The sequence below is a fragment of the Antechinus flavipes genome, chromosome 3 (assembly GCF_016432865.1).
Source record: "Antechinus flavipes isolate AdamAnt ecotype Samford, QLD, Australia chromosome 3, AdamAnt_v2, whole genome shotgun sequence".
Taxonomy (NCBI): domain Eukaryota; kingdom Metazoa; phylum Chordata; class Mammalia; order Dasyuromorphia; family Dasyuridae; genus Antechinus; species Antechinus flavipes.
Window position 1 is genome coordinate 604650219 of NC_067400.1, and position 19948 is coordinate 604670166.

Consider the following 19948-nt stretch of genomic DNA (forward strand, 5'->3'; position numbering starts at 1 on the left):
GCAGAAGGGAGCTAGAGATAGAAGGCCTTGGAAGGAGAAGGGGAGTCAGGGCTGGAGCTAGGGAGCTGAGGTGAAGGGTCTTGGAAGGAGAGGGAGGAGAAGGGGAGGCAGAGCTGGAGCTAGGGCTTTGTCCCAGACACAGGACTTAGAGGGGACTTAGGTTGCTCACAGGCTTTCAGTACTATAGACAAGAAATCATCACCAAGTTAGCGGAATTGTGTTGGAGAGGTATCAAATAATAAACTCGCAAAGGTCATCCAATGCCATATTTGTGTGGTCACCCCTAGTAAAATGTAAGCTCTTTGAGGGCAGAGACTATTTCATCTTTGTATTCCAGTGCAGGATACATTAATAAATGCTTGTTTATTGATTAATTGGGAGGCAACAAGTCTAAGAAGAAAAAAAACCACTTCCTTCAAGATCCATTTCTCCAGGAAATCTTTCATGATTAATCTCACAAGTTTTTATTAAAAGCCTACTAAGTGCCCAGCACTACAAATACAAAAACACAATGGCGTCTGCCCTCAAAGAGGCTGTATTCTACTGGGGATGGCACAGGATAGAAATACTATCTCCATAGACAAGTAGAAACAAAGTTACTCGAAATAATCCAATGGATATATGATCTCAGCAATGATTATCTAATTACCTAATAACAACAATATACATTTACATGGCAACTACTATATGTCAGGCACGATGATAAGCACTTTCCAATTATTATTTCATTTGATCTTCACAACAACTCTAAGAAGATGTTGTTATTATCCCCGTTTTACAGATGAGGAAACTTAAGAGCTTAAGTGATTGACTCAAGTCATACAGATAGTAAGTATCTGAGGCTGGTCTTGAACTCAAGTCTTCTAGACCTGAATCCCCACACTCGATTCACTGAATCGTAATGATATAGCACTTAATCCATCCAGACCTGCCTCTCTTGTGTGATTCTCTTACCCATGACTGGAAGTTACTTGGCTTAGTTTTGCATGTCAATCCATAGACACAGAGAAGGAGAAGGGTACCTTAATCTTAGAGAAGATATAGCTGTGCTCTGAGGAAATCTAGGAAATCCAAAGGTTAGGGGTGGATCGCAGACATGGAGAACAGCCTTTGCAAAGGTTTGGAGGGGGGAGGGAGAATATTATATCCCGGAATAGCTAATAGGCAAATTTGATTAGAGAGAAGCCAGGAAATTATATATGTGATATATGTGTATATAGAGATAATTGGATCTCAATATAATTTGTAATCCTATGTATTTTCCTTTGTATGCATAAAGATATTATTCTGAAAAAAGGTCCATTGGCTTTGCTAAAAGGGTTCATCTCTCTCTCTCTCTCTCCCTGTTTCATGACCTGATGATCTAAAGTGAATCAAAAATGAGTCATAGAGCCTCAGAGATGGGAGGAACCTCATAGATGTCTAGCCCAGTCTTCACAGAAATAAAAATCCCCTCAACAGTAGCTCAACAGTAGCAAGTAGCCATCCCTGCCAGGGCCTAAAGACCTTCGGTGATGGCGAACCCAACTTCTAAGGCAGCCGGCTGGGCTTGTGGACAGCTCCGAGAATAGGGAATTTTTCTTTACCAGAAGTCAAAATGTCTCTTATAACTTCCCATACTGCTCCTGGTCCTTTCTTCTAGGGCTCAATTACCTCTAATCCCTTTTTCACATGATAAACCTTTAGATACTTAAAAACAGTCATAATGCCAACTGCACAAACCCAGTTCAGTCTTTGCTTTCCAGGAATAGAATCCAAGACACATAATCTAACTTGGGGGAACATACATCATCTCTAAAGTTCTTCTTCTCGGACTTTTGTTCCCCAATTCCTCTCCGCTTACTCCTCTAGCTTCCTGAAGCAGTTGGAATATCTCATCTGTATCATTTGTGATGAGATACTTTAAAGCTCTGCCCACTAAGCCTTTCAAGCTCTTCTGAGTCAAGGGACTGGGTGCTTTTTGGGGGGGAAGAAGGGTTGTCCCCAACATGCTCAAACAGGCAGCCTTTTCTGAGGGATCCCAAATATTCACCCGGAATGCCGGGAGCTGTTCCGTTCCAGTTGGCCCCTCCAATGGATTTGCTGAGACAAGTCGGGCTGAAGTGCCTAAGAATGAACAGTGAGAAGACCTTTTTTCCAGGGCTCAGATGAACCCCACTTTAAAAAGACCCAGCAACATAGAGTGCAAAGAGATTTTTCTCTTAAAAGTTATCCTTCCCTTTTGCCCTTTTCTTCCCATTAACTCTGAAAAATAATTCATCTATCCATCTATCTCTCTATCCATCCCACCCACCCAACAAACATTGCCAGGAGAACCTGTGGTGACTGGTAACATTTCCTAAAGGCTTTGGAAGTTGTCCCGCTATCCCAGCACAACACTAGGGAGCCTTCAGAGGGGTGTGGTATGCATAGGGTGCAGGTACTATTAACTTATACTCCGCCACCTGGATTCAGTCCCTACCCTTTATCCCAGCTCAGTGGAATCGCCTGGGCCCAAAGCAGAGGGCTGACTCACAGATTCATAGAAACACAGACTGTCCAATCTATAACGCTGGAACATTTAATCTCTAATTTTTACAGGGAGTGGAGAGAAATGAAATTTCAGAGATGGTAAGGGACTTGTGCAAGACTACAAAAATATCAAATGGCAAAGTTTTTTTTATCATTCCCACCATGTTAAATGGTGTGTTGGAGGTCAGCATCGACAGTTTATGTAAAACCATGTAGAGTGAGGCTGGAAATTTTGTTATAATAAATGAAATTATGGAGGCTGGCATAAAAAAGGGCCAAAAGCTTTTGTCACAACTGAGAAAATGAATATCAGTAAGTACCTAAGAAGTTTTGGAGTCAGTAAACATCAAATCCAGTCTTGGGGAGGCAGTTAGTAGGAGTTATTCCAATGTCACTCTAAGGTTACTTTTTCTATCCCATTTTTATCATGTGAAAATTTCTCAGTTTTTATACATACTTTTTGGTTTTCGGAATACTTCTAAATTTAATATTCAGAATTTTATCATCACTTCATATTATTAACATACATTTTGATACAACTTATGAGGTAATGAAATGCGGTTTAGTTAGAGGGGGACAAAGGGGAAATATTCCACGACTTGTACCCGAATGCTCTGTGACATCCCGGCTTAGGTACCTTATGGGAGAGCAGGCTGAGACACGCTCATTTGTGTTCAATCATGCAATAGAACTTTCCTTGTGGAGAAGTCTGGTCTCCCAATCGTATGCCAGGTGTCATCTGGTAAACATTCCTCTCATTTTTAATCCTATTTTCTACTTTGCAGGCACTGGTGTGTGTTACTTAAATTCTTCCAAGTTGTGTCCATCATCCAAAGAGTCTATGTTATTATACGTGATAAGCTAACTTTTAAACCTCAGAAATGGAAGTTCACTTCTATGATTAAAAAAGAGTATTTTGGTTATGAAAAAAGTGATCAGGAGCCTTCTCTGAGGTATTTGGCTTTACTTATTATTCATCATGTGGCATTTGTGGCTCCTATGACTTGGAAAGAACAAAAAGACCATTCAGTAGGGGCCAATTTTTACTCAACATATACATCAGGGATGTACCGATTAGTCTTAACATACTGGTGAAATGTCAGATTTACCATGAGCTAGAAGATCTGTTCCACAGAGACAACCACCTACATGCAAAGCACCAGAGACATGCGATATGGATGAAGATGGATTAATCAACAAGCACCAAGCTTTATTAAGTACCTACAATGTGCCAAGTACTGTGTTAGCACTGGGGATATAGAGAAGGAAAAAATAGTCCCTGCTCTCAAGAAGCTCAAATTCTAATACGCAATATTTAAATTAGTACACAAATAGGTCAACCGGGAGTACCATAATGTACAGAATATTGGGCTTGGAATCAGGAATTTGAATCTTCATGACTTCAAATCTGACTTCAGACACTTGGGCAAGGGCACTTAACCCTATTTCCCTCGGTTTCCCCATCTATAAAATGAACTGGAGAAGGAAATGGCCAACCTTTCCAATACCTTTGTCAAGAAAACGCCAAATAGGATCATGGAGAGTTGGACATTATAGAACAATAACAATAATGTGTAAACAAGATAAAGAATGGATAAACTGGAGATAAAACTCACAGGAAAGGCAGTAAGATTAAGGAGGATTAGGAAAAGCAACATGTAAAAACCTTTTGAGACTTGAAGGAAGCTGGGAGGCAAAGATAAAGGAAGAGGGAGAGCATTCCAGGCTTAGGAAACAGCTAGAGAAAATGCCAAAGGTTAAGAGGTGGAGTGTTTTGTGAGAAGAGAGCAACGAAGTCAGTATTACTGGAATGAAGAGAACACCATAGGGGAGTAAGGTGGAATTTTTCATCTTGTAATGAGAAAGTCAGTAAGAGAAGGGAGGAGATATTTAGGAAGAGCCATTTCTCCACATTCAGTTCAATCAACCAATCAGCTCTTATTAAGTATGTACTGTGTCAGGAGCCTGGAAAATTAAGTTAAAACAAAAACAGAGCCTTACTTAAGCTGAACAGACTCAAATGACATTGTCTGTGAAATTAGCTTATCCCTAAAACCAAAGAAATCTTTTAGCTTCTGGACTGAAAGGACAGACTCTTCTGTAAAAGAGGAACAAAATATTAAAAACTTGAAACTTTTCTTGAGAAGAGCAGTGAGTGAAAAATATTTTTGGATTATTTGTGAGAATCCAAAAATGGTCATTCATATTACAATCTGTGTATTAAATACTAGTGTTTTATTTAAAAATGAATTAGCATGGATGGGGGGAAAAACCATTTTATGGGGTTAAAAAAAAAGCTGGCATCAGAGGAAAGAAAAATATGGTAAGCTAACTACTGGTTAGTCTTGAAAAAAGATACCCGCTCCTTCATCTTAGCTAGAAAGACAATAGATACGAGACTGAACTGTAATCTAGAAGATCTGAGTTCAAATTCTGCATCTGATCCTTCTAGCTATGAGACTACTGGCAAGTGACTTTATCCCTCTGAGATTTTCCTTCTCTATTAAATAAGGAGGATGGACCCAATAGATTCTAAGATCCTCTTTCAAACTCTTAAAAATTCATAACAAGAACATTTTCAAGGTGATAGATGATACACGTTATCTTTATTCAAAAAAGAAACGTCCATCAGTTAATATAGCTAAAATCAATGTAGGAGCTATTTGTGTCTCTCAAATAAAGAAATGATGAGAGATGAACATTTTGAAGACAAGCTGAATACATTGGAAGGAACTTCATTGAAATCCTCTTTTTATTTTTTGGAGTGATCAAAACCTTTTGGGAAAATTGTGTCCAAAGCAGAAAAGTATCAAGAAATTGTCAGTCATCCTATCCAAGCTTACAAAGTTATAGGATGTCATTTATTTCTTGGCTGCACATTTGGACTTCTTAGAACACTTTGATGTTATTAGTGATGGCACAGGGAATAATTCCAACATGAAATGATTATAAAAACACTATAGAGATTGGTTATTTTTGTGAATGGAGCAGAGTTCAAATCTGTTTGAGTACTACTGTGGTCTAGTTTATTTGAAAACCATAAGTTACACTTGAGCACAGTCAAACCAAAACAAGTGCAGGACCTTGGATGTGGTCATAGAATAATAATATAATATTAAATGTTTTATTAAATTAATTAAACATTATATTAAATAGAATAATAAATCAAGAATTTAAAATAAAAATTAAATTGTGTCCAGAAGTGCAAAAAGGTTAGATCAGGAAGGAAAATGGAGATCATTGAGTCCAAAAGTTTTTTTTTTTCCCTGATTCTTAATAGATTTCAAGAGGATCATAATTTTAGATGGGGAAAATTACATCATCATTTCCACTCATTTCTAACTGAAATTTTGCTTTCCCCTTAATAATTATGAATACAGTTAATAAAACCTTATTGTGGGAAAGGCATCCAAAGGCTCACCAGAGTGCCAATGATGTTCATGGTATACGTGAAAAAAACTAAGAACATTGTTCTAATCTGGGCCCTTCATTTTATAAACTAAGGAGATTGAAGCTCAGTGAACTTCATGAGCCGGAGGAAGGAGTAGAGATGATCATGAAACCCATCCGCTGACTACATCTGTAATACTCTTTCTATTGGAAAGTAGAACCCACATGTGCTAAAATGTTTGCAGCAGCTCTTTTTATGGTAGCAAAGAATTGGAAAATGAGTAGATGTCCATCAATTGGGAAATGGCTGAACAAACTATGGTATATGAAAGTAATGGAATATTCTTGGTCTATAAAACATGATGAACAAGCTGATTAGAGAAAGATATGAATGATTTACATGAACTGATGCTGAGCACAATGAGCAGAACCAAGAATATTTTGTACACAATGTGCAGTGATCAACTATGACAGACTTGGTTCTTCTCAGAGATTCAGTAATCCAAGGCAATCCCAATAAACCTTGGACAGAAAATGCCATCTGCATCCAGAAAAAGATCTAAGGAGACTGAATGCTATGTTCACTTCTTTTTTCTGTTTTTTTTTTTTTAATCTCTCGCACGGTTCTTCCCTTTTGCTCTGATTTTTCTCTCTCAACATGATTCATAAAATAATGTGCAATGGAAATAAATAAATTTACTAAAAAAAAGGGAGGGAGTTTAAAGTTACAATTAATTTGTATTAATCTGTAAAAACAAAAAAGAAAATAGAAGTCAATCTTTTGAGAAGGAAGGAAGGAAGGAAGGAAGGAAGGAAGGAAAAAGAGAAAGAAAGGAAATTGGAAGGAAGGTAAAGGTAAAAAAAGAATGCAGAAAGGAAAAAAGGAGAAGAGAGAAAAAACAAAGATGGAGAGAAGGAAAGGGAAAGAAAGGCAAATAAAAAAGAAAAAGTGAAAGAAAAGCAAAAAGAAGGAAATAAAAAAGACAAAAAGGAAAAGAGAGGAAAGAAAAGAAAGAAGATGGAAAAAAAGAAGGAAGGGAGTAAAGAAAGAAGGGAGGACAGGAGTGAGGGAGAGAGGAAGGAAGAAGGAAAGAAAGAGGGGGGGAGAAAAGGAAGGAAGGAAAATGGAAAAAGAAGAGTGATTTTGCAAAAGATCAGTATACATAACTCCTGGCATTGGAACGTCCTTGTACTAGTGAAGATTGTGATCATCTCATGAATTAGTAGCTCTAAATTCTAGAGAACCTGTTTTCTGAGGAAAGAAGTGACTTAGACAAGGTCTATAAGCAAGGGAGTAGCAAAAACAAAGGAGAAAGAAGCAGAAAGCCATCCTTGAAATTAGCAGCAAAATACTTAAGATTCACCTGTTTTTATGAACATGACATGAATAAAACTAGTATTTTGTTGCTTGGTGTATCCTGAACTTCCCATGTACAAACACTGTGCCCTGTATCCAGTTAAAAAAATTCTATAATTGCTCTCTATGGGGAGAACAATGCTCATCAGCCTCTCTCCAGGGCAGCTGCTCTAGTGGATAGATGTGAGAACCAATTTCTCTCTGTTTCTCTGTATTTCTTTCTCTGTCTGCTTTTCTCTCTGTTTCTCTCTCTCTGTTGCTCTCTCTCTCTCTCTCTGTTGCTGTCTCTCTCTGTGTGTTTCTCTCTCTCTGTCTCTCTACTGCACTGTTTCTCTCTCTCTCTGTTGCTGTCCCTCTTTCTCTCTGTTTCTCTGTGTTTCTCTCTCTCTCTCTCTACTGCACTGTTTCTCTCTCTCTCTGTCTCTCTACTGCACTGTTTCTCTCTCTGTTGCTGTCTCTCTTTCTCTCTGTTTCTCTGTGTTTCTCTCTCTCTCTCTCTCTCTCTCTCTCTCTCTCTCTCTCTCTCTCTACTGCACTCTGTTTCTCTCTCTCTCTGTCTGTCTACTGCACTGTTTCTCTCTCTGTGTCTCTCTCTCTGTTGCTCTCTCTCTCTCTCTCTTGCACTGTTTCTCTTTCTCTCTCTCTCTGTTGCTGTCTCTCTCTTTCTCTCTCTCTACTGCACTCTGTTTCTCTCTCTCTCTCTCTCTCTGTCTCTGTGTTTCTCTGTCTCTCTTTCTCTATTGCACTCTCTGTTTCTCTCTCTCTCTCTGTTGCACTCTTTTTGTTTCTTTCTCTCCCTCTCTCTGTCCTTTCTTCTTCCTCCCCCTCTCTTTCCACCCCCATTTCTCTATCTCTGTCTCTGTCTCTGTATCTCTCTCCCTCCTCCTTCCCTACCCACTCTCCTCTCCTCTTCCTCCCAGTCTCTGTTTCTTTCCTCCTTTCTCTCCAGCAGATCACTGAGGACTCCCAAGACAGCACTGGGTATCTCCTGGCCACAGAGTGAGCACATCTGCCAAGAAAAGCCATTGTCCCCATTTTGTTTCCTCCCTGCACTGCTATGTCCGTGCCAGCACATGGATGTGATTGGTCAGAGACGCAAACTGGTGAGAGATCAGAGCTCCCTAGATCTAGAAGAAATCTCCAAGGCCTCTGTGAAACATGGGAGGGGGGGTGAGTGACTTGCTCAGGTTGACACGACTATCCTGTGGCAGGTATTCCTGACTTGAGTCTAGAACCATCCTCATTGCACCAGACAGCCATTGTCCTCAGGAAGGGCACTGAATGGACTGCTGGGGTCCCAGCACAAGGCTGTGGTTTGCAGCCTCCCTTCCTCTCAGACCCTCAGCAGAGTACCCACAAAGCCCTGGGGAAAGGTGTGGTGGCCCTGGCCATAGCCACATCCAGAAAAAGCTGCATGAACATGAAGGATGCATGACTAGAGTGCTGTTTTTAAGAGAGGCCTAAATTACGGAAAGAAGCCCTTCCGCCCACTGGAAAAAGGCAGAGGAGCAGAGAAATTAAACCTGGAAAATACAGGCTTTACCTCATCTCATTTTGCAGATGGGGAAACTGAGGTACGAGCAGAGACATGATCCACTCAGTGTCACAAAATAATACCACAGGGTTGGAGATTTAGAAGTAGAAGACATCACAGAGAATAGCAAGTCCACCCCTTCCCCTCATTTGAGAGACAGGGAAACTGAGGCCCTGAGAGACCAAAGTTGCACAGATACCAGTGAGGTCCAACTCAAGTAGCCACAGAGGCCACTATAAATATCCCCGGAGGCTACAGACTGGCTTAATTTTAAAATGCAACATTGCGTTTTTATTTCACTGAATATTTCCCAATTACACTTGAATATGGTTTGGCTGGAACACATAGCCTCAGGATTGATGTCTGACACCTTTGTGGAGATGCAGGTAGGGTCCCATCCCTCCCTCCTCCCCCCACCCCTACATATACAAAGAGTTTCTTATTTTTAAGGTATTGTTTTTATTATAATCGTTATATCTTCCTAGCTCTACATACTGAGTTGTCTCAAAGCTTGGCCCTTTTGACAGGAGTCAAACTTTTAGTGAATGCCCAGTAATGATCCGGATCTCAGCTAATCCGGGAAGACTTCCTAAGGGAACTCTCTCAGGGGAGCATGATCCCAGACCATGGAACCCTTGCGACAGCATCTAATCCTTTTCTGGAAGATTCTGAAACTAGCCTGGAGTTTTGTTTGTAATCAAACAGGAGTGGCTGCTATCTCTCCGAAGAGCTTCCATTTCATGATGTCTCAGAGAGCCGTTTGCTGAAGAAAGAACCGGAAACATGATTTACACTTAGGGTAAACACAGGAATGCTCCAGAAACACAGCCCAGGAGAGTGTGTGAAAGGGGAAGGTAAGAGGGAGGCACCGAGGGGAGGCTGGAAAACCCAGGAGAACTTTCCTATTGGAGGCTGCTCTTTGGTGATCAGTAGGCAGGAGGAAAGGACAGTTAATGACCATAAAACTGCCCAGGGAGAATTTCCCTGGATGGGGTTCGAGAGGAGGCAGGAGAACAAAAGATAATACAAGACCCTGGCTTTGGAGATGGTACAGTGGGGAGGGAGAGGGGGAGAGAGACCCAGAGACAGAGACGAGAAATAGAGAGAGACAGAGAAATTGACAAGGGGGGGGTGGAGGGGAGAGAGAGAGAGAGAGAGAGAGGAAGAGAGAGAGACAGACAGACAAACAGGAAAAGAGGAAGGGAGGGAGAGAGAGAAAGGGAGAGAAAAGACAGAGAGAGAGAGAGAAGACAGAGAGAGAGAGAGAGAGAGAGAGAGAAAGAGAAACAGACACACACACACACACACACACACACACACACACACACACACACACAGTGTGAAAGAGAAAGACAGACAGAGAAAGAAAAAGACAAGAGAGACAGACAGACAGTCCAGAGAGACAGAGAAGAGACAGAGCCAGATAGAGGAAGGGAGAGAAGGAGGGAGAAAGAGAGATAGAGAGACAGAGACAGACACAGAGAGATATACAGAGAGCATCTAGTTTTGGAGTTAATGATCCCGAGTTCAAATATGTCACATCATCATTTTGTCATTCAATCCTATTAGACCTCAGTTTATTCATTGTAAAATGGATGGTGGAGTTTGGACTAAATAATGCCTAGGATCCTAAGCCACTTAAACACAATAGGTCTCAATTTCCTTATTCTCTAATTGTTGGAGCTGGGGAGAGATGAAAACTAACATCTTTCAGTCCTAAATTCATTTAAGACCCAGTTTCTTAAACTGCGATTTGCAACTCCAAACACGATTTCCTAACTGAACATGGTGGTTACAAAATGATGATTTATTACAGGTGTTAATATACCTATATACCCAGGATCATGTAAAAATCTCTCAGGAGAAAATGGGTCATAGACCCCTGCTCTAAGGCACACTATGGGCAAGACCAGACCACTAGGGCTCACGTCTCATCAGAGAATTCATCTTTCAGAGTTCAAATCTGATCTCAGATACTTAGTAGCTGTGTAACTTTGGGCAAATCACTTAACCTTGTTTGCTTCAGTTTCCTAATTTGTAAAATGAGCTGGAGCAGGAAATGGCAGACCATTCTAGTAACTTTCCCAAGAGAACTTCAAAGAAAACTTCAGGGTCACAGATATAACTGAAATGGCTCAACCCCCTCAAAATCATAAAATATATCTGGCACTGTCCTAGGTACTGGGAATACCAAATCCAACATATTGTGAAACAGACACCCCTTTGTTGTTATTTTTCTTCTGTACTCAAAGATGACCGTGATGCCATGACATGCAAGTGAATTGAAATGAGGGAGTGTTGTGCAAAGTCTCCAAAGTCTCACTTTCTCTCCCGGAGGCATCTGGGTTCAGTGAGCAGACCTAGATCAGGAGATGGCCCTCTTGGCACAGAGTAAGTGCTTAATAATTACGTATATAATGATTATATTATAATTATAAATTATAAAATAAAAAATAAATCCTGCCTTTTGAAATCCTTTTCTTCCCTCAAGGCCTATCAAACCCCAACCCCTTTGAGTAGACTTCCCAGAGCCCCCAGTACTTAACACACAGTAGACATTTAACAAAAAGTGTGTTAATTGCCCTCTAGGTGAAAGTGTGCTAAAAAGGTCTCTGACATCTGAGCTTCTGGCTCCAAATCCTGGATCTGCCACTGACAAGCCAAAGGACCTTGGGGTTTCATTTCTTCAACTTTAATTTGTGTATTTGGATTAAGCCCTCTCTCAGGCCCGTCTGGCTCTGGAACAGTTATGACTTTCCCACTCTCAGGTCACTGTGTTTGATCAGTCCCATGCATTGAATCAAATTAGAATGATTGTTTTTTGGAGTGTGAATGCCCATTACTCTACTAAGCTTCTGAGGACAGGATGGTTGTCCTCTCCTTCTGCCTACACAGCCGTCATAAGCAAGCACGGGACCCTACAGAGCAAGTGCTTTATAAATAGTGAATAGGACTGAACTGACCTGGCTTTAATTTAAAAAAAGAAGCAGCAGCAGCAATTTCCTGGTCCCAAAATTCATGTTGGAGGAGCTAAGTCGTCAAACAAATAGCTCCTCTCTCCTTCCAGTAACACTTACCGCTCCTGTAATGTCCGGCCCTCTACATTCTCCTTTCCCTAAAGTATAACCAATGTGAAGACTTTTGCCATAAGTCATAAAAAATGCCAATCATGGGCAAAGGCGTAGGGTGTTTTTGGCTCCGTGGATAGAGCATTGGATCTGGAGTTCCTCTGGCCTCAGACACTTACTACCTATGTGACTCTGGGCAAGTCACTTTACCCTGTTTGCCTCAGTTTCCTCATCTGTAAAATGAGCTGGAGAAGGAAATGACAAGTCACTCTGGTACTTTCGCCAAGAAAACCTCAAATGGGGTCATGAGGAGTCAGACACGATTGAAACAATTCAACAAGTCAAGACACATTACTTGTAGTCTCAACTCTGCCAGTAAACTTCCTCTGTGACCATGGGAAAGCTACTTTCCCACTTATGACCTGTTACCCTATTATGAAATGACTGAAGAGATTATGCATAGGGATACAATGGAATCATATTATAAGAAATATATATATATATATAAAATATATATATACACACACACATATGTAAAAGCATTATAAGAAGCAAAGAAAATGAGGAATTCAGAGTCATGTGGGAAAATCTCTATTAAATGATGCAGAGAAAGAAAGGAAAACCATTTTTTATTTACTGATATTTACAATGACATGGCTGCCTCTCTCATCACTTCTCACCTGAACTATGAACTATGTAGAAAAGTAGCCTCCTAACTATTGTTCCTGCCTCCATTCTACCTCTTCTCCAATCCACACAGCCACCAAGTGATACTGCTAAGCTGTGGATCTGACCATCTGCTTTAAAAGATTCCATTGCTCCTCTTTATCTTTAGAACAAAACACAAATTTGTGTTTGGCCTTTTTTTTGATGGGAGGTTTGGATGCATGAGATGACTTCCTAGGGTCACACACCTAGTAAGTGTAGGAGGCCAGATTTGAACTCAGGTCCCCAGGGTTCCATCTAGCTGTCCCTGTATTTGGCTTTTAAAGCCCTTCCATGCACTCTACAGTCCAGCCTAAATGGCCTTCTTACTATTCCTTATAAATAAATTTCATTTCTGGTCTCCATGTCTTTATATAGGCTGTGACCCATGCTAGGAATAACCTCCTTTTTGAAGTACCTTCTATCGAAGCTCAACTGAACTTGAGCCACCCATCTAACTACTAGTGTCTTTCAGAAGGTAGATATGTTTTTTTTTTGTATTTACTTTACATATGTTTGTATTGTTTCCTTTAATAAAATATAAGCTTCTTGAGGCTAGGGGCTGTTTTGATTTTTGTCTCGGTGTTCTCAGCACCAGCAGAGTTCTTGGCTCATAGCACGTACTCAATGGATTTGTGTTTACATTAAACATAATAACTAATTTAAGTTGCAGATTATGGATGATGAAGCACACTGTCCTCTCAGTAGAGCTGGGTAGCTATGGGTGCAGAGTGCTGTGTACACCATTAGTCTATCTGGCTTGGTTTCATTTAATTCATTTTCTCTCTCATAAGGCAGGGAGATGTCTTTAGGAAGTGACTAGTATAAACTGTAAAAAGCATCAATGGAAATATTTCTAAATTAGAAATTATGGGAATGGAGACGATGGCCTTTAAGGTTCTTTCCTTTGCTCCTCTCTCATTCTATACTAGGTGCTCTGATTATTTGATACATTACCATGTGCTCTCCTCTTGAAGGGTAGGCAACCCCCACCATCCATTAAGAGATCCTAGGCTCCTTGAAAGCAGAGTCTGGGAATGGATTAGATGGTCTTTAAAAGTGCCTTCTTTTGCTCTTCTCTCATTCTATACTACCCTCTCTCCATTGAATCATGGTTATGTGAGACAAGTTATCCTGTGCTCTCCTCTCCAAGGTAGGAAAACCGCCATCATCCATTATCAGGGGTCCTCAAACTTTTTAAATCGGGGGCCAGTTTACTATCCCTCAGACTGTTGGAGGGCCAGACTATAGTAAAAACAAAAACTCTGCTTTGTGGGCCTTTAAATAAAGAAACTTCATAGCCCTGGGTGAGGAGGATAAACATCCTCAGCTGCTGCATCTGGCCCGTGGCAGTAGTTTGAGGACCCTTGCTTAGATTCTAGCTCCTTGAGATCAAGGTCTGGGTTGTAACTCTATAATCTCAGTGCTTTGAACATAGTAGATATCTAATCAACATGAGAAATTTCAAAATTCTAAAAAATGAATTTTAGCTTTGGGAAACAGCTGTGGAAGTGAGAGATGGTGGGTTGAATATAAGGGAAAATACACCAATCAAACATTCATTAAGTGCCCACTATGTGCCAGCTATATTGTGTACTAAGAAAGGAAAGACACAGAGACAGACAGAAAAAAGAAAGGGAGGGGGAAGAGAGAGAGAGAGACAGAAAAAAAGAAAGAAAAAAGAAAGAAAAAAGAAAGAAAAGGAATAGGCAAAAGTCAGTTCCTGCCTACAAGGACCCTACAATCTAATGGGGTAAAATAGTGGGGTTAAATCGAATCATATGCAATAAACCTTAAAGAGTAGGATGGATTTAGACCACGGAAAGCTTTAAATGTCCAAAACAATATTTTATGTTTTATTCTGGAGCCAGTGCAGCTTTTGGAGCAGGGAGTGATCCGATTGGGCCCATGCTTTTATGATATCAGTTTGGCAGTTGTGTAGAGGACGAGTTGGAGCTTTGGTGAATTGAATAGAACTTTCAGTCCCTGGCTTGGGTTCCATAGAGGACTTCCATTTGGGCCATACCCCAAGACGAGTGGTGGGCAGTACAAGGAGCTTGACTTGGCCAACTCTTTGGCCAAAGGCATAGCCTACTGTGAGTCACTTGGCAAGATTCTGAAAATCCTGGAGAGTTCCAAGAAAAAAAAAGAGGCCTGAGTTTTTCAGTTTGGCAGCTGAGGAGGCCACAGGTGAGCTTGGCTCCTCGGTGCCTCTGTCAACACTCTGTCAGCACTGATCTCGGCCTGTCTGCTCTTTCTCCCTTCCACCCCCACACGCTCTTTGAGTAGCTTCTGTACTTCCTGCATCATCTTATTCTTTTCAGGCTTTTCCAAGTCCCTGGATGCACTACTGCCGGTGCCCCTTTCTCCAAGTTTTTAGAGATTCAAAAATGGAAGAAAGGACAAGTTCATTGTTAGCACCGAGGAGCAGAATGGAAAGAATTCTGTATGGGGGAAAAATTCAAATCTCAGCTCTGCTTTTTAGCTTCCTTTCTGATCCCGAGAAATTACTGGATCTCTCTGGGCCTCAGTTTACTTATCTGTAAAGTGAGGAAATTGGACTAGATTATCTCTAATTTTCCTTTTCGCTCTATCCAAATCTTTGTGCAGAAGCCACAACAAACACAAAGGCCTGTGGCCCTCTCTATGGTAATAATTTAGACCTTGGGTACACTACTCTAGATTTGGTTCAGTTTTAAGGAATAATAATGACTTGAATTTAGATGGAGCTTTAAGGTTTGCAAAGCATTGTCTAATATTATCCTATTAGAGCTTTATAACAACTCTGGAGGTCGATGCTATTGGGATCACACAGCTACTAAGTGATTGAGGAAGGATTTGAACTCAGGTTTTCCTGACTACAGGTTTAACTTAAGGTCAGTATTAAGCCAGAGTGTGCACAGGATGGCAATCAGGCCTCAAGCTCCTACCATACAAGGACTAGGGGCAGAAACTATAGATTTGAGAACTGCAGATGGGATAACTGGTGGAAGTAATGGGGTAAGAGAGGAGAGAGGGTGGGATTCTAGCTGTCTTTTTTTGGAGGGAAGGGGCAAAGCAATAGGATTCAATGACTTGCTGAAAATCACACAGCTGGTAAGCATTAATTCTGAGGCTGGATTTGAACTCAGGTCCTCCTGATGCCAGAACTGCTTCCTCTATTCTAGGCTATCTTCATGTATTTCACAGATCCAGTGAAAAAAGAGACTTCAGTGGTAAGTTAGTCTAATTTCCCTAATTTTAGAGAGGAGGTAGAAAGTAAGAACCAGAGGGAGTAAATGAAAGAGGCAGGATTTGAATTCAGGATCTCTGAGAGTAAAACATGGCCTAACATTGTAGGAAGGATTTTGAATAATTCTGCTTGATGCTCATGAAGCGAAGCTGGGAGCTAGTTGTTGGAAGGAACAAAGAAGTCACTGTAGGTTTGTCTAATGGTGAGAGGAAAAGATAGTGATGAGCTTGGGGAGTAATTCTGGTGTCAGAGATCGATGAAGGCTCCCAGAACCTTAGATGGAGTCCCTAGGATTACTTAGGAGAAGACATGGACAAGAGCATTGCTGATGGGAGTGGCCAAGTCCATGAAATGGAGTATATGAATAAAGAAAAACTTCCACATGTGGAAGGGGTAACCTTCCCCGCCAAGGCCCTCCCCAGAGGGAAGGGGTTTTGAATCATGAAAGGCCTTCAAAGGTTGGATGACTCCTTGTCCAGTATTGGTGAAGTGGGGATTGCTGCCCAAATGGGAGTTGGGAAGAATGTCCCTCAGTGACATTCCACTGATGGAAGTGGCTCTCTGCAGCAATGAGAGGATCCAATTCGGTTCCAATTGATTAGTGATGAACAGAACCAGCTACATCCAGTGAAGGAACACTGGAAAACGAGTGTGGATTGCTTGCATTTTTGCTTTTCTTTCCAGGATATTTTTATCTTTCTAAATCCGATTTTTCTTGTGCAATAAGAGAACTGTATAAATATGTACACATATATTGTATTTAAGATATACTTTAACATGTATGGGACTGCCTGCCATCTAGGAGAGGGGGTGGAGGGAAGGAAGGGAAAAGTTGCAACAGAAGTGTTTGCAAGGGTCAGTGTTGAAAAATTACCCATGCATATGTTCTATCAATAAAAAGCTATTCAAAAAAAAAAAAAGAGTCTGTGAATCTGGGAGAAGAGTTCATCCCATGTAATTAATTCTACACCATCCCAAAGCTCTCTCTACTCCCAACTAATGATTTCCTTGGGCAGCGAGGTGATGCAAAGGATAGGGCAACGGTCCTGAAGTCAAGAACACCTGAGTTCCAATCTTAACTGGGACACTTAACAGTTCCTAGCTGGGTGATCCTGGGGAAGTCACTAAACCCCATTTGCTTCAGGGGAAAAAAAAAAGATAAAACAATGTGACTTCCTTAAGCACAGCTTGTCTCATAGGGTTTCTCCCTGCATAGTAAACTCCAAAGGTTTCCACTGCTTCTAGGATCAGTACAAATGAATCTCTTGAGCATTTAAAGTCTTTTATGACTTGCTCCCATTTCTGCTTTTCTGGCTTATTTTACCGTATTCCCCTGTATATACTCACTCCATGATCTGGCCAACCTTCACTTGATTTTCATACATCTTCCATCTCCATGCCTGGAACATCCTTTCCTCTCCCTAGCCTCCTAAACCTGTGGACTTATTTTGAACCTTTTTTGAATCCTTCAAGATTCTGCTCAAATGTCACCTCTTAAAGGAGTCTCAGTATCCTCCCTGCCAATCCATCGCTTTCCCTCAAAGACTGCCTTTATAACACTCATATTTTGTTTTTAAAATAGTAGTTTATTATGCTCAAAAAGTTATCAAACTGTGCATACCCTTTGATCCAGCAGTGTTTCTACTGGGCTTATACCCCAAAGAGATCTTAAAGGAGAGAGAGGGATCAGTATGTGCAAGAATGTTTGTGACAAGGAACTGGAAACTGAGGGGCTGCCTATCAGTTGGAGAACCAGTTGAATAAATTGTGGTATATGAATGTTATGGAATATTATTGTTCAGTAAGAAATGACCAGCAGGATGATCTCAGAGAGGCCTGGAGAGACTTACGTGAACTGAAGCTGAATGAAGTGAGCAGAACTAGGAGAACATTATACATGGCAACAGCAAGATTATATGCTGATCAACTCTGATGGATGTGGCTCTCTCCAGCAATGAGATGAACCAAATCAATTCCAATAGAGCAGGAATGAACTGAACCAGCTACACCCAGGGAAAGAACTCTGGGAGATGACCATGAGCATAGAATGCCCAATCCCTCTATTTTTGCCCGCCTGCATTTTTGATTTCCTTCACAGGCTAATAGTACACTATTTCAGAGTCCGGTTCTTTTTGTACAGCAAAATAACGGTTTGGACAGGTATACTAATATTGTATTTAATTTATACTTTTAACATACTTAACATGTATTGGTCAACCTGCCATCTGAGGGAAAGGGTGGGGGGGAAGGAGGGGAAAAATTGGAACAAAAGGTTTGGTAACTGTCAATGCTGAAAAATTACCCATGCATATAACTTGTAAATAAAAAGCTACATTAAAAAATAAAATAAAATAGCGGTTTATTTTTCCAAATACATGTAAAGATAGTTTTCAACATTCATCTTTACAAAACGTGTTCCAAATTTTTCTCCTTCTCTCCCCTCTCCCCAAGCAGCAATTATTAAAATTAAACATGTGCAATTCTTCTAAATCTATTTCTATATTCATCATGCTGCTCAAGAAAAATCAGATCAAAACTCCCTATATGTCTTACATGCATCTGCTACCTTCCTATTAGAATGGAAGTTCCCTGTGAGGAAGGAAGATCTATAATTTTATTTGCTAGCACACCAGCCAGCTGTTTCCTAAATGCTTAGTAAATGCTTCTGGATTGATTGAATGACTAATTAGGCAAAGTCCCTCTAGGGCATTCCCATCCACAGACAGTGAGATCTTTGTCCTAACTCTTCCAGAGCCTGAAGAAGATGTTCCACTTTCACCATCATTGCCCTCCCTCCCACGTGTTGATTTTGTCAGCAAGGAAACCATAGGACCGTTCCCAATCTGAATCTGTTTTTTACATGATTCCCCTCCATACCCTCTAGATTCTCGTCTAAAGGATTTATTTCTTGCTCACTGAATTTAATAAGACGGATAATATAATTATTTGATAATAATGCCTCCAAGATTTTGTATTGTCTATCTCCACTCTCACTGCCCCCAATCTGGGATTGACTCACTCCTTCTCCTATTAGAACCATTAAAATTCTCTTCAGAGGCTTATTCTAGCTGGGAAATCTTCTCAGGGACAGCTCTGTTTATGACAAACAGCCTCATCTTTGTAGAGCTCTGTACATAACTGATCCCTGTCTCCCTCCCCCTTCCCTCCAGACTCCTCCCCTCCAATGTAAACTCCATAAAGGCAGGGAGAGTTTCCCATCTGTCAATGCCCTCCCAGGACTTAGCTCAGAAGTGGAAAATAATGAGGGCCATCCACTGTACTAGATTACAGAAATCTAAATTAGCCCCTATCATCAAAAAGCTTATATTCCACCACACCTCATAAATGTTGGCTGAATTCAATCGAACGGAGAATTTGTATTTTGAGGAGATGCTGTATGTTTCATCCTAAGAGGCCTTTTGGCCCGATCGTCTCTCCCATTCTGTAAATGCAGGGACTGAGGCCCAGGACAATTAAGCGCTTTTCCTGAGGCTGGAGGAAATGACCAGTGACAAGGTCACAAAAAATAAAAAAGCATATCTAGAAATGTGGATAAGAACAGATAAGAATTCATCACTCAAACTGTGGTCTTTAGGGCTGTGCTAATAGCTGGAAGGGGTCTAATTCCCCTCCCTAATTTTACAGAGAAGGAAACGGGGGCTACGTAAGTACTGGAAATAAAATCAGGAAGCTAAGACCAAAAAAGTGATTTGAGTTATTATAATTATTTTTAATAATTATAACTTTCTATTGACAAAACAGATACCTGGGTAATTTTTTACAACATTATCCCTTGCACTCACTTCTGTTCCGACTTTTCCCCTCCCTCCCTCCACCCCCACCCCCAGATGGCAAGCAGTCATATACATGTTAAATATGTGACTGCGTTATTTCAGGATTTGGAAACAGGTGTTAAAAGCTCTTGTCAAAGGATTATTTTACATCAACATCAATCAACTGTGTGATCCAGCAAAATCATTTCATCTGTGCCTCAGTTTTCCCATCTGTAAAATGGAAATAAAAGGTACAATCCTTGCACTAACTACCTCATGATAAAGAAAGTTATTTTTCAACCGTAAAAAAAAAAAAAACCCTCACTCAACAAGCCAATCAATCAGAAAGCATTTATTAGGCACTTACTATATTCCAGG

The 19948-nt window shown here is 40.6% G+C and overlaps 1 protein-coding gene across 3 annotated transcripts in view; it reads right to left on the reverse strand.

Annotated features, from left to right (window-relative positions):
• The window catches only part of TP73 (tumor protein p73), a 152045-nt gene that overhangs the window by 28243 nt on the left and 103854 nt on the right, over positions 1–19948 (reverse strand). The window lies entirely within an intron of this gene.